The following is a 12,997-nucleotide window of genomic DNA, read 5'->3' as shown; positions in this document are numbered from 1 at the left end:
GAAGGGGGCTCTGGGCTGGTGCAGGGGGTTGGGATGTGGGGGTGTGAGCTCAGAAATGAGGGGTTCAGGATGCAGAAGGGGGCTCCGGGCTGGTGCAGGGGGTTGGGGTGTTGGGGGGTGAGCTCAGTAATGAGGGGTTCAGGATGCAGAAGGGGGCTCCGGGCTCGTTCAGGGGGTTGGGATGTGGGCTCAGAAATGAGGGGTTCAGGATGCAGAAGGGGGCTCGGCTGGTGCAGGGGGTTGGGGTGTGGGGGGGGTGAGCTCAGAAATGAGGGGTTCAGGATGCAGAAGGGGGCTCCAGGCTGGTGCAGGGGGTTGCGGTGTGGGGGGGTGAGCTCAGAAATGAGGGGTTCAGGATGCAGAAGGGGGCTCGGCTGGTGCAGGGGGTTGCGGTGTGGGGGGGTGAGCTCAGAAATGAGGGGTACAGGATGCAGAAGGGGGCTCTGGGCTGGTGCAGGGGGTTGGGATGTGGGGGTGTGAGCTCAGAAATGAGGGGTTCAGGATGCAGAAGGGGGCTCCAGGCTGGTTCAGGGGGTTCGGATGTGGGCCCAGAAATGAGGGGTTCAGGATGCAGAAGGGGGCTCCAGGCTGGTGCAGGGGGTTGCGGTGTGGGGGGGTGAGCTCAGAAATGAGGGGTTCAGGATGCAGAAGGGGGCTCTGGGCTGGTGCAGGGGGTTGGGATGTGGGGGTGTGAGCTCAGAAATGAGGGGTTCAGGATGCAGAAGGGGGCTCCAGGCTGGTGCAGGGGGTTGGGGTGGGGGGGGGTGAGCTCAGAAATGAGGGGATCAGGATGCAGAAGGGGGCTCCAGGCTGATGCAGGGGGTTGGGGTGTGGGCCCAGAAATGAGGGGTTCAGGATGCAGAAGGGGGCTCCAGGCTGGTGCAGGGGGTAGGGGTGTGGGGGGGTGAGCTCAGAAATGAGGGGATCAGGATGCAGAAGGGGGCTCCAGGCTGGTGCAGGGGGTTGGGGTGTGGGGGGTGTGAGCTCAGAAATGAGGGGTTCAGGATGCAGAAGGGGGCTCCGGGCTGGTGCACGGGGTTGGGGTGTGAGCTCAGAAATGAGGGGTTCAGGATGCAGAAGGGGGCTCCGGGCTGGTGCAGGGGGTTGGGGTGTGGGGGGGTGAGCTCAATAATGAGGGGTTCAGGATGCAGAAAGGGGCTCCGGGCTCGATCAGGGGGTTGGGATGTGGGCTCAGAAATGAGGGGTTCAGGATGCAGAAGGGGGCTCGGCTGGTGCAGGGGGTTGGGGTGTGGGGGGGGTGAGCTCAGAAATGAGGGGTTCAGGATGCAGAAGGGGGCTCCAGGCTGGTGCAGGAGGTTGCGGTGTGGGGGGGTGAGCTCAGGAATGAGGGGTTCAGGATGCAGAAGGGGGCTCGGCTGGTGCAGGGGGTTGCGGTGTGGGGGGGTGAGCTCAGAAATGAGGGGTTCAGGATGCAGAAGGGGGCTCTGGGCTGGTGCAGGGGGTTGGGATGTGGGGGTGTGAGCTCAGAAATGAGGGGTTCAGGATGCAGAAGGGGGCTCTGGGCTGGTGCAGGTGGTTGGGATGTGGGGGTGTGAGCTCAGAAATGAGGGGTTCAGGATGCAGAAGGGGGCTCCAGGCTGGTGCAGGGGGTTGGGGTGTGGGGGGGTGAGCTCAGAAATGAGGGGATCAGGATGCAGAAGGGGGCTCCAGGCTGGTTCAGGGGGTTCGGATGTGGGCCCAGAAATGAGGGGTTCAGGATGCAGAAGGGGGCTCCAGGCTGGTGCAGGGGGTTGCGCTGTGGGGGGGTGAGCTCAGAAATGAGGGGTTCAGGATGCAGAAGGGGGCTCGGCTGGTGCAGGGGGTTGGGGTGTGGGGGGGTGAGCTCAGAAATGAGGGGTTCAGGATGCAGAAGGGGGCTCCGGGCTGGTTCAGGGGGTTGGGATGTGGGGGTGTGAGCTCAGAAATGAGGGGTTCAGGATGCAGAAGGGGGCTCCGGGCTGGTGCACGGGGTTGGGGTGTGAGCTCAGAAATGAGGGGTTCAGGATGCAGAAGGGGGCTCCGGGCTGGTGCAGGGGGTTGGGGTGTGGGGGGGTGAGCTCAGTAATGAGGGGTTCAGGATGCAGAAAGGGGCTCCGGGCTCGATCAGGGGGTTGGGATGTGGGCTCAGAAATGAGGGGTTCAGGATGCAGAAGGGGGCTCGGCTGGTGCAGGGGGTTGGGGTGTGGGGGGGGTGAGCTCAGAAATGAGGGGTTCAGGATGCAGAAGGGGGCTCCAGGCTGGTGCAGGAGGTTGCGGTGTGGGGGGGTGAGCTCAGGAATGAGGGGTTCAGGATGCAGAAGGGGGCTCGGCTGGTGCAGGGGGTTGCGGTGTGGGGGGGTGAGCTCAGAAATGAGGGGTTCAGGATGCAGAAGGGGGCTCTGGGCTGGTGCAGGGGGTTGGGATGTGGGGGTGTGAGCTCAGAAATGAGGGGTTCAGGATGCAGAAGGGGGCTCCAGGCTGGTTCAGGGGGTTCGGATGTGGGCCCAGAAATGAGGGGTTCAGGATGCAGAAGGGGGCTCCAGGCTGGTGCAGGGGGTTGCGGTGTGGGGGGGTGAGCTCAGAAATGAGGGGTTCAGGATGCAGAAGGGGGCTCTGGGCTGGTGCAGGGGGTTGGGATGTGGGGGTGTGAGCTCAGAAATGAGGGGTTCAGGATGCAGAAGGGGGCTCCAGGCTGGTGCAGGGGGTTGGGGTGTGGGGGGGTGAGCTCAGAAATGAGGGGTTCAGGATGCAGAAGGGGGCTCCAGGCTGGTGCAGGGGGTTGCGGTGTGGGGGGGTGAGCTCAGAAATGAGGGGTTCAGGATGCAGAAGGGGGCTCGGCTGGTGCAGGGGGTTGGGGTGTGGGGGGGTGAGCTCAGAAATGAGGGGTTCAGGATGCAGAAGGGGGCTCTGGGCTGGTGCAGGGGGTTGGGATGTGGGGGTGTGAGCTCAGAAATGAGGGGTTCAGGATGCAGAAGGGGGCTCCGGGCTGGTGCAGGGGGTTGGGGTGTTGGGGGGTGAGCTCAGTAATGAGGGGTTCAGGATGCAGAAGGGGGCTCCGGGCTCGTTCAGGGGGTTGGGATGTGGGCTCAGAAATGAGGGGTTCAGGATGCAGAAGGGGGCTCGGCTGGTGCAGGGGGTTGGGGTGTGGGGGGGGTGAGCTCAGAAATGAGGGGTTCAGGATGCAGAAGGGGGCTCCAGGCTGGTGCAGGGGGTTGCGGTGTGGGGGGGTGAGCTCAGAAATGAGGGGTTCAGGATGCAGAAGGGGGCTCGGCTGGTGCAGGGGGTTGCGGTGTGGGGGGGTGAGCTCAGAAATGAGGGGTTCAGGATGCAGAAGGGGGCTCTGGGCTGGTGCAGGGGGTTGGGATGTGGGGGTGTGAGCTCAGAAATGAGGGGTTCAGGATGCAGAAGGGGGCTCCAGGCTGGTTCAGGGGGTTCGGATGTGGGCCCAGAAATGAGGGGTTCAGGATGCAGAAGGGGGCTCCGGGCTGGTGCAGGGGGTTGCGGTGTGGGGGGGTGAGCTCAGAAATGAGGGGTTCAGGATGCAGAAGGGGGCTCTGGGCTGGTGCAGGGGGTTGGGATGTGGGGGTGTGAGCTCAGAAATGAGGGGTTCAGGATGCAGAAGGGGGCTCCAGGCTGGTGCAGGGGGTTGGGGTGTGGGGGGGTGAGCTCAGAAATGAGGGGATCAGGATGCAGAAGGGGGCTCCAGGCTGATGCAGGGGGTTGGGGTGTGGGCCCAGAAATGAGGGGTTCAGGATGCAGAAGGGGGCTCCAGGCTGGTGCAGGGGGTAGGGGTGTGGGGGGGTGAGCTCAGAAATGAGGGGATCAGGATGCAGAAGGGGGCTCCAGGCTGGTGCAGGGGGTTGGGGTGTGGGGGGTGTGAGCTCAGAAATGAGGGGTTCAGGATGCAGAAGGGGGCTCCGGGCTGGTGCACGGGGTTGGGGTGTGAGCTCAGAAATGAGGGGTTCAGGATGCAGAAGGGGGCTCCGGGCTGGTGCAGGGGGTTGGGGTGTGGGGGGGTGAGCTCAATAATGAGGGGTTCAGGATGCAGAAAGGGGCTCCGGGCTCGATCAGGGGGTTGGGATGTGGGCTCAGAAATGAGGGGTTCAGGATGCAGAAGGGGGCTCGGCTGGTGCAGGGGGTTGGGGTGTGGGGGGGGTGAGCTCAGAAATGAGGGGTTCAGGATGCAGAAGGGGGCTCCAGGCTGGTGCAGGAGGTTGCGGTGTGGGGGGGTGAGCTCAGGAATGAGGGGTTCAGGATGCAGAAGGGGGCTCGGCTGGTGCAGGGGGTTGCGGTGTGGGGGGGTGAGCTCAGAAATGAGGGGTTCAGGATGCAGAAGGGGGCTCTGGGCTGGTGCAGGGGGTTGGGATGTGGGGGTGTGAGCTCAGAAATGAGGGGTTCAGGATGCAGAAGGGGGCTCTGGGCTGGTGCAGGTGGTTGGGATGTGGGGGTGTGAGCTCAGAAAAGAGGGGTTCAGGATGCAGAAGGGGGCTCCAGGCTGGTGCAGGGGGTTGGGGTGTGGGGGGGTGAGCTCAGAAATGAGGGGTTCAGGATGCAGAAGGGGGCTCCAGGCTGGTTCAGGGGGTTCGGATGTGGGCCCAGAAATGAGGGGTTCAGGATGCAGAAGGGGGCTCCAGGCTGGTGCAGGGGGTTGCGGTGTGGGGGGGTGAGCTCAGAAATGAGGGGTTCAGGATGCAGAAGGGGGCTCGGCTGGTGCAGGGGGTTGGGGTGTGGGGGGGTGAGCTCAGAAATGAGGGGTTCAGGATGCAGAAGGGGGCTCTAGGCTCGTGCAGGGGGTTGGGATGTGGGGGTGTGAGCTCAGAAATGAGGGGTTCAGGATGCAGAAGGGGGCTCCGGGCTGGTGCAGGGGGTTGGGGTGTGGGGGGGTGAGCTCAGAAATGAGGGGTTCAGGATGCAGAAGGGGGCTCCGGGCTCGATCAGGGGGTTGGGGTGTGGGCCCAGAAATGAGGGGTTCAGGATGCAGAAGGGGGCTCCAGGCTGGTGCAGGGGGTTGGGGTGTGGGGGGGTGAGCTCAGAAATGAGGGGATCAGGATGCAGAAGGGGGCTCCGGGCTGGTGCAGGGGGTTGGGGTGTGGGGGGTGTGAGCTCAGAAATGAGGGGTTCAGGATGCAGAAGGGGGCTCCGGGCTGGTGCACGGGGTTGGGGTGTGAGCTCAGAAATGAGGGGTTCAGGATGCAGAAGGGGGCTCCGGGCTGGTGCAGGGGGTTGGGGTGTGGGGGGGTGAGCTCAGTAATGAGGGGTTCAGGATGCAGAAAGGGGCTCCGGGCTCGATCAGGGGGTTGGGATGTGGGCTCAGAAATGAGGGGTTCAGGATGCAGAAGGGGGCTCGGCTGGTGCAGGGGGTTGGGGTGTGGGGGGGGTGAGCTCAGAAATGAGGGGTTCAGGATGCAGAAGGGGGCTCCAGGCTGGTGCAGGAGGTTGCGGTGGGGGGGGGTGAGCTCAGGAATGAGGGGTTCAGGATGCAGAAGGGGGCTCGGCTGGTGCAGGGGGTTGCGGTGTGGGGGGGGTGAGCTCAGAAATGAGGGGTTCAGGATGCAGAAGGGGGCTCTGGGCTGGTGCAGGGGGTTGGGATGTGGGGGTGTGAGCTCAGAAATGAGGGGTTCAGGATGCAGAAGGGGGCTCCAGGCTGGTTCAGGGGGTTCGGATGTGGGCCCAGAAATGAGGGGTTCAGGATGCAGAAGGGGGCTCCAGGCTGGTGCAGGGGGTTGCGGTGTGGGGGGGTGAGCTCAGAAATGAGGGGTTCAGGATGCAGAAGGGGGCTCTGGGCTGGTGCAGGGGGTTGGGATGTGGGGGTGTGAGCTCAGAAATGAGGGGTTCAGGATGCAGAAGGGGGCTCCAGGCTGGTGCAGGGGGTTGGGGTGTGGGGGGGTGAGCTCAGAAATGAGGGGTTCAGGATGCAGAAGGGGGCTCCAGGCTGGTTCAGGGGGTTCGGATGTGGGCCCAGAAATGAGGGGTTCAGGATGCAGAAGGGGGCTCCAGGCTGGTGCAGGGGGTTGCGGTGTGGGGGGGTGAGCTCAGAAATGAGGGGTTCAGGATGCAGAAGGGGGCTCGGCTGGTGCAGGGGGTTGGGGTGTGGGGGGGGTGAGCTCAGAAATGAGGGGTTCAGGATGCAGAAGGGGGCTCTAGGCTCGTGCAGGGGGTTGGGATGTGGGGGTGTGGGCTCAGAAATGAGGGGTTCAGGATGCAGAAGGGGGCTCCGGGCTGGTGCAGGGGGTTGGGGTGTGGGGGGGTGAGCTCAGAAATGAGGGGTTCAGGATGCAGAAGGGGGCTCCGGGCTGGTGCAGGGGGTTGGGGTGTGGGGGGGTGAGCTCAGAAATGAGAGGTTCAGGATGCAGAAGGGGGCTCCGGGCTGGTTCAGGGGGTTGGGATGTGGGCTCAGAAATGAGGGGTTCAGGATGCAGAAGGGGGCTCGGCTGGTGCAGGGGGTTGGGGTGTGGGGGGGTGAGCTCAGAAATGAGGGGTTCAGGATGCAGAAGGGGGCTCCAGGCTGGTGCAGGGGGTTGCGGTGTGGGGCGGTGAGCTCAGAAATGAGGGGTTCAGGATGCAGAAGGGGGCTCGGCTGGTGCAGGGGGTTGCGGTGTGGGGGGGGTGAGCTCAGAAATGAGGGGTTCAGGATGCAGAAGGGGGCTCGGCTGGTGCAGGGGGTTGGGGTGTGGGGGGGTGAGCTCAGAAATGAGGGGTTCAGGATGCAGAAGGGAGCTCTGGGCTGGTGCAGGGGGTTGGGATGTGGGGGTGTGAGCTCAGAAATGAGGGGTTCAGGATGCAGAAGGGGGCTCCGGGCTGGTGCAGGGGGTTGGGGTGTGGGGGGGGGAGCTCAGAAATGAGGGGTTCAGGATGCAGAAGGGGGCTCCTGGCTGGTTCAGTGGGTTGGGATGTGGGCTCAGAAATGAGGGGTTCAGGATGCAGAAGGGGGCTCTTGGCTGGTGCAGGGGGTTGGGGTGTGGGGGGGGTGAGCTCAGAAATGAGGGGTTGAGGATGCAGAAGGGGGCTCCAGGCTGGTGCAGGGGGTTGCGGTGTGTGGGGGTGAGCTCAGAAATGAGGGGTTCAGGATGCAGAAGGGGGCTCGGCTGGTGCAGGGGGTTGGGGTGTGGGGGGGTGAGCTCAGAAATGAGGGGTTCAGGATGCAGAAGGGGGCTCAGCTGGTGCAGGGGGTTGGGGTGTGGGGGGGTGAGCTCAGAAATGAGGGGTTCAGGATGCAGAAGGGGGCTCGGCTGGTGCAGGGGGTTGGGATGTGGGCTCAGAAATGAGGAGTTCAGGATGCAGAAGGGGGCTCGGCTGGTGCAGGGGGTTGGGGTGTGGGGGGGTGAGCTCAGAAATGAGGGGTTCAGGATGCAGAAGGGGGCTCCGGGCTGGTGCAGGGGGTTGCGGTGTGGGGGGGTGACCTCAGAAATGAGGGGTTCAGGATGCAGAAGGGGGCTCTGGGCTGGTGCAGGGGGTTGCGGTGTGGAGGGGGTGAGCTCAGAAATGAGGGGTTCAGGATGCAGAAGGGGGCTCCGGGTTGGTGCAGGGGGTTGGGGTGTGATCTCAGAAATGAGGGGATCAGGATGCAGAAGGGGGCTCGGCTGGTGCAGGGGGTTGGGATGTGGGCTCAGAAATGAGGGGTTCAGGATGCAGAAGGGGGCTCGGCTGGTGCAGGGCGTTGCGGTGTGGGGGGGTGAGCTCAGAAATGAGGGGTTCAGGATGCAGAAGGGGGCTCCGGGCTGGTGCAGGGGGTTGCGGTGTGGGAGGTGGGGTGAGCTCAGAAATGAGGGGTTCAGGATGCAGAAGGGGGCTCCGGGCTGGTGCAGGGGGTTGGGGTGTGAGCTCAGAAATGAGGGGTTCAGGATGCAGAATGGGGCTCCAGGCTGGTGCAGGGGGTTGGGGTGTGGGGGTGTGAGCTCAGAAATGAGGGGTTCAGGATGCAGAATGGGGCTCCAGGCTGGTGCAGGGGGTTGGGGTGTGGGGGGGTGAGCTCAGAAATGAGGGGTTCAGGATGCAGAAGGGGGCTCCGGGCTGGTGCAGGGGGTTGGGGTGTGGGGGGGTGAGCTCAGAAATGAGGGGTTCAGGATGCAGAAGGGGGCTCCGGGCTGGTTCAGGGGGTTGGGATGTGGGCTCAGAAATGAGGGGTTCAGGATGCAGAAGGGGGCTCGGCTGGTGCAGGGGGTTGGGGTGTGGGGGGGTGAGCTCAGAAATGAGGGGTTCAGGATGCAGAAGGGGGCTCCAGGCTGGTGCAGGGGGTTGCGGTGTGGGGCGGTGAGCTCAGAAATGAGGGGTTCAGGATGCAGAAGGGGGCTCGGCTGGTGCAGGGGGTTGCGGTGTGGGGGGGTGAGCTCAGAAATGAGGGGTTCAGGATGCAGAAGGGGGCTCTGGGCTGGTGCAGGGGGTTGGGATGTGGGGGTGTGAGCTCAGAAATGAGGGGTTCAGGATGCAGAAGGGGGCTCCAGGCTGGTTCAGGGGGTTCGGATGTGGGCCCAGAAATGAGGGGTTCAGGATGCAGAAGGGGGCTCCAGGCTGGTGCAGGGGGTTGCGGTGTGGGGGGGTGAGCTCAGAAATGAGGGGTTCAGGATGCAGAAGGGGGCTCTGGGCTGGTGCAGGGGGTTGGGATGTGGGGGTGTGAGCTCAGAAATGAGGGGTTCAGGATGCAGAAGGGGGCTCCAGGCTGGTGCAGGGGGTTGGGGTGTGGGGGGGTGAGCTCAGAAATGAGGGGATCAGGATGCAGAAGGGGGCTCCAGGCTGATGCAGGGGGTTGGGGTGTGGGCCCAGAAATGAGGGGTTCAGGATGCAGAAGGGGGCTCCAGGCTGGTGCAGGGGGTAGGGGTGTGGGGGGGTGAGCTCAGAAATGAGGGGATCAGGATGCAGAAGGGGGCTCCAGGCTGGTGCAGGGGGTTGGGGTGTGGGGGGTGTGAGCTCAGAAATGAGGGGTTCAGGATGCAGAAGGGGGCTCCGGGCTGGTGCAGGGGGTTGGGGTGTGAGCTCAGAAATGAGGGGTTCAGGATGCAGAAGGGGGCTCCGGGCTGGTGCAGGGGGTTGGGGTGTGGGGGGGTGAGCTCAATAATGAGGGGTTCAGGATGCAGAAAGGGGCTCCGGGCTCGATCAGGGGGTTGGGATGTGGGCTCAGAAATGAGGGGTTCAGGATGCAGAAGGGGGCTCGGCTGGTGCAGGGGGTTGGGATGTGGGCTCAGAAATGAGGGGTTCAGGATGCAGAAGGGGGCTCCAGGCTGGTGCAGGAGGTTGCGGTGTGGGGGGGTGAGCTCAGAAATGAGGGGTTCAGGATGCAGAAGGGGGCTCGGCTGGTGCAGGGGGTTGCGGTGTGGGGGGGTGAGCTCAGAAATGAGGGGTTCAGGATGCAGAAGGGGGCTCTGGGCTGGTGCAGGGGGTTGGGATGTGGGGGTGTGAGCTCAGAAATGAGGGGTTCAGGATGCAGAAGGGGGCTCTGGGCTGGTGCAGGTGGTTGGGATGTGGGGGTGTGAGCTCAGAAATGAGGGGTTCAGGATGCAGAAGGGGGCTCCAGGCTGGTGCAGGGGGTTGGGGTGTGGGGGGGTGAGCTCAGAAATGAGGGGATCAGGATGCAGAAGGGGGCTCCAGGCTGGTTCAGGGGGTTCGGATGTGGGCCCAGAAATGAGGGGTTCAGGATGCAGAAGGGGGCTCCAGGCTGGTGCAGGGGGTTGCGCTGTGGGGGGGTGAGCTCAGAAATGAGGGGTTCAGGATGCAGAAGGGGGCTCGGCTGGTGCAGGGGGTTGGGGTGTGGGGGGGTGAGCTCAGAAATGAGGGGTTCAGGATGCAGAAGGGGGCTCTAGGCTCGTGCAGGGGGTTGGGATGTGGGGGTGTGAGCTCAGAAATGAGGGGTTCAGGATGCAGAAGGGGGCTCCGGGCTGGTGCAGGGGGTTGGGGTGTGGGGGGGTGAGCTCAGAAATGAGGGGTTCAGGATGCAGAAGGGGGCTCCGGGCTCGATCAGGGGGTTGGGGTGTGGGCCCAGAAATGAGGGGTTCAGGATGCAGAAGGGGGCTCCAGGCTGGTGCAGGGGGTTGGGGTGTGGGGGGGTGAGCTCAGAAATGAGGGGATCAGGATGCAGAAGGGGGCTCCAGGCTGGTGCAGGGGGTTGGGGTGTGGGGGGTGTGAGCTCAGAAATGAGGGGTTCAGGATGCAGAAGGGGGCTCCGGGCTGGTGCACGGGGTTGGGGTGTGAGCTCAGAAATGAGGGGTTCAGGATGCAGAAGGGGGCTCCGGGCTGGTGCAGGGGGTTGGGGTGTGGGGGGGGTGAGCTCAGTAATGAGGGGTTCAGGATGCAGAAAGGGGCTCCGGGCTCGATCAGGGGGTTGGGATGTGGGCTCAGAAATGAGGGGTTCAGGATGCAGAAGGGGGCTCGGCTGGTGCAGGGGGTTGGGGTGTGGGGGGGGTGAGCTCAGAAATGAGGGGTTCAGGATGCAGAAGGGGGCTCCAGGCTGGTGCAGGAGGTTGCGGTGTGGGGGGGTGAGCTCAGGAATGAGGGGTTCAGGATGCAGAAGGGGGCTCGGCTGGTGCAGGGGGTTGCGGTGTGGGGGGGTGAGCTCAGAAATGAGGGGTTCAGGATGCAGAAGGGGGCTCTGGGCTGGTGCAGGGGGTTGGGATGTGGGGGTGTGAGCTCAGAAATGAGGGGTTCAGGATGCAGAAGGGGGCTCCAGGCTGGTTCAGGGGGTTCGGATGTGGGCCCAGAAATGAGGGGTTCAGGATGCAGAAGGGGGCTCCAGGCTGGTGCAGGGGGTTGCGGTGTGGGGGGGTGAGCTCAGAAATGAGGGGTTCAGGATGCAGAAGGGGGCTCTGGGCTGGTGCAGGGGGTTGGGATGTGGGGGTGTGAGCTCAGAAATGAGGGGTTCAGGATGCAGAAGGGGGCTCCAGGCTGGTGCAGGGGGTTGGGGTGTGGGGGGGTGAGCTCAGAAATGAGGGGATCAGGATGCAGAAGGGGGCTCCAGGCTGGTTCAGGGGGTTCGGATGTGGGCCCAGAAATGAGGGGTTCAGGATGCAGAAGGGGGCTCCAGGCTGGTGCAGGGGGTTGCGGTGTGGGAGGTGGGGTGAGCTCAGAAATGAGGGGTTCAGGATGCAGAAGGGGGCTCGGCTGGTGCAGGGGGTTGGGGTGTGGGGGGGGTGAGCTCAGAAATGAGGGGTTCAGGATGCAGAAGGGGGCTCTGGGCTGGTGCAGGGGGTTGGGATGTGGGGGTGTGAGCTCAGAAATGAGGGGTTCAGGATGCAGAAGGGGGCTCCGGGCTGGTGCAGGGGGTTGGGGTGTGGGGGGGTGAGCTCAGAAATGAGGGGTTCAGGATGCAGAAGGGGGCTCCGGGCTGGTGCAGGGGGTTGGGGTGTGGGGGGGTGAGCTCAGAAATGAGGGGTTCAGGATGCAGAAGGGGGCTCCGGGCTGGTTCAGGGGGTTGGGATGTGGGCTCAGAAATGAGGGGTTCAGGATGCAGAAGGGGGCTCGGCTGGTGCAGGGGGTTGGGGTGTGGGGGGGGTGAGCTCAGAAATGAGGGGTTCAGGATGCAGAAGGGGGCTCCAGGCTGGTGCAGGGGGTTGCGGTGTGGGGCGGTGAGCTCAGAAATGAGGGGTTCAGGATGCAGAAGGGGGCTCGGCTGGTGCAGGGGGTTGCGGTGTGGGGGGGGTGAGCTCAGAAATGAGGGGTTCAGGATGCAGAAGGGGGCTCGGCTGGTGCAGGGGGTTGGGGTGTGGGGGGGTGAGCTCAGAAATGAGGGGTTCAGGATGCAGAAGGGGGCTCTGGGCTGGTGCAGGGGGTTGGGATGTGGGGGTGTGAGCTCAGAAATGAGGGGTTCAGGATGCAGAAGGGGGCTCCGGGCTGGTGCAGGGGGTTGGGGTGTGGGGGGGTGAGCTCAGAAATGAGGGGTTCAGGATGCAGAAGGGGGCTCCTGGCTGGTTCAGGGGGTTGGGATGTGGGCTCAGAAATGAGGGGTTCAGGATGCAGAAGGGGGCTCTGGGCTGGTGCAGGGGGTTGGGGTGTGGGGGGGGTGAGCTCAGAAATGAGGGGTTCAGGATGCAGAAGGGGGCTCCAGGCTGGTGCAGGGGGTTGCGGTGTGTGGGGGTGAGCTCAGAAATGAGGGGTTCAGGATGCAGAAGGGGGCTCGGCTGGTGCAGGGGGTTGGGGTGTGGGGGGGTGAGCTCAGAAATGAGGGGTTCAGGATGCAGAAGGGGGCTCAGCTGGTGCAGGGGGTTGGGGTGTGGGGGGGTGAGCTCAGAAATGAGGGGTTCAGGATGCAGAAGGGGGCTCGGCTGGTGCAGGGGGTTGGGATGTGGGCTCAGAAATGAGGAGTTCAGGATGCAGAAGGGGGCTCGGCTGGTGCAGGGGGTTGGGGTGTGGGGGGGTGAGCTCAGAAATGAGGGGTTCAGGATGCAGAAGGGGGCTCCGGGCTGGTGCAGGGGGTTGCGGTTTGGGGGGGTGACCTCAGAAATGAGGGGTTCAGGATGCAGAAGGGGGCTCTGGGCTGGTGCAGGGGGTTGCGGTGTGGGGGGGGTGAGCTCAGAAATGAGGGGTTCAGGATGCAGAAGGGGGCTCCGGGTTGGTGCAGGGGGTTGGGGTGTGATCTCAGAAATGAGGGGATCAGGATGCAGAAGGGGGCTCGGCTGGTGCAGGGGGTTGGGATGTGGGCTCAGAAATGAGGGGTTCAGGATGCAGAAGGGGGCTCGGCTGGTGCAGGGCGTTGCGGTGTGGGGGGGTGAGCTCAGAAATGAGGGGTTCAGGATGCAGAAGGGGGCTCCGGGCTGGTGCAGGGGGGTTGCGGTGTGGGAGGTGGGGTGAGCTCAGAAATGAGGGGTTCAGGATGCAGAAGGGGGCTCCGGGCTGGTGCAGGGGGTTGGGGTGTGAGCTCAGAAATGAGGGGTTCAGGATGCAGAAGGGGGCTCCAGGCTGGTGCAGGGGGTTGGGGTGTGGGGGTGTGAGCTCAGAAATGAGGGGTTCAGGATGCAGAATGGGGCTCCAGGCTGGTGCAGGGGGTTGGGGTGTGGGGGGGTGAGCTCAGAAATGAGGGGTTCAGGATGCGAAA

This window comes from Gopherus evgoodei, chromosome 11, assembly GCF_007399415.2.
Source record: "Gopherus evgoodei ecotype Sinaloan lineage chromosome 11, rGopEvg1_v1.p, whole genome shotgun sequence".
Classification (NCBI taxonomy): domain Eukaryota; kingdom Metazoa; phylum Chordata; order Testudines; family Testudinidae; genus Gopherus; species Gopherus evgoodei.
Note: the sequence above shows the minus strand (reverse complement) of the source record.